This window comes from Wasmannia auropunctata, unplaced genomic scaffold (genome assembly GCF_000956235.1).
Source record: "Wasmannia auropunctata unplaced genomic scaffold, wasmannia.A_1.0 LD334508.1, whole genome shotgun sequence".
NCBI classification, from domain to species: domain Eukaryota; kingdom Metazoa; phylum Arthropoda; class Insecta; order Hymenoptera; family Formicidae; genus Wasmannia; species Wasmannia auropunctata.
In genome coordinates, this window is record NW_012028382.1 from 440,123 (window position 1) to 442,005 (window position 1,883).

The following is a 1,883-nucleotide window of genomic DNA, read 5'->3' on the forward strand; positions in this document are numbered from 1 at the left end:
TGTCGGGGGTCCTCCTGGGATAACGCGGCGTCCAAATAACCGTTTTTATTGTTACTTGTTATTAAATTTTCAACGGTCTGTCTGCAACGTGCGGGCGCGTGTACACGACGCGAACACCTCGTTATCTCCGGTAAGCGAAATAAAGCCTCTCTCCCTCCCGCGCTTCGCGCATACGTGTGCAGATAATAATTATAATTATCATAGTGTGCGACGCACACGTAACGTTCGTTAATTTGCCCGTTGAATGAACCGAGCGCCTGAAAAAAGGGGTCTCGCACCCCCGTGAAATTTCAGCATTTACCTCCTGTCTTCGTACGGGCATTAAATTATACGTTCAATGTTACGAATGTTAAAATATTGATGTAAAAGCGCAAAGCGCGGAGGCAGATTTTTTTCCCTGGAATTTATGCAACATATTGCCGCGAGACGACGCGATGCACAACATCCCTCGATAATGCAAAATTGTCGACCGCCGGTCTAATTGCGATAATCGCGCGCATTCCTATATTTCTCGCGGCGATATCAGCGCGGATCGCTCGGTCTGGTACAAGCCGATCCGGCGTGCGCGATAAATCTCGCGCGTTAATAATTTGCGCGCACGCAAGGCGAGCGCGCCAGGAGGAATTATTTGCCGCTCTCGACACTCGACGGTCGAGGGGAAAACTCGGTCGAGTCGTATTATCCGATCAGCGGAAGATCTGAAGGAGAGGCGAGCAACCGGCGCGGAAACTCTCTTTATGCGCGGGAAAGACTTTTCCGTTTCGCAGCCCGTTAACTCGGCAGAGGAGGGAGAGTGAGGAGGTTTAGACGAAATCACTTCCACGTCATTTTGGCAACCCGCCTTTTATTTCGCGGTTGTTTTTCCCCGGCGAGATAAACAGATTGAGCAATTCATTTGAATATTCTGCAGGGAATGTATGCAGCTGCTTGCGCGCGGGGACGCGAAACGCGAAAAATTTCGTTTATCTCTACTCGGTACGAAAGCGAAATATTTTCTTTCGAAATAAAATATCTCGCTCCTGCGAGTTTTTGCAAACTGAAACGCATATTGCGTTAAAGCCCCTACCTTCAGATGCTCTCTTTTTCTTCACAGAAAAAGATATACTAGAGATAATAAATTCTAAAAAAATTGTAAATACTACATTATATTTTTTTTAAATAACTTCCCTCAAAATGAACCGCACGTATAAATATGTTATTTTAATCTCATCCATAAGTCATTTTAAAACCATTAAATAATTTTTTAATTGAAAAACTTTAAGAATGTACTTATTTTGATACGTTTTTGCGTTCATCTTAAATGGGAACGCTGAAACAAGCCCACGAAGCAGCTCCTCATCTTCGCCAACGAATTTTCAGATAGCGGCGAAGCGTGAAATTAGCGAACCGTTCCATCAGCTAGTACCTCGTGTAAGCTAAATAGCCAGGTGTGTGTTGAGGCGGCTCCGCGCACGGGATATCCAATTGGATGGAGCGGAAGGTAGGAACAATTAAGCGGGGCTAACGAGTATACTATTACCTTAATGAGCTCAGGATTCAAAGATAGGTTTTAATTATTTCGTATAAACAAAAACCGGGTGAGTGTAGCTCGGATTACGAAACGATAAAACGCGAAAATTCTCTCCCGCGCGCGCGCGAGCGGGAACTATCGCTTTGAGGACCTGACTTTGTGGGCACTCCAGTAAATATCGAGTTTACGCGCGCTATTACGATTTTCATACGCACGAGAATCTCGCTTGTCGGACGAACGAATGGAACGCGTCGAGGAAAATCGCGTTTATCCCGCTCACCGCGTTAACGACCGTGTCGTAAACTTGCCGATTTAAGGATATTGCGCGCGAAAATAATGCGCGTTTAAGGCTTAATCGCAGAGAGAGAGAGAG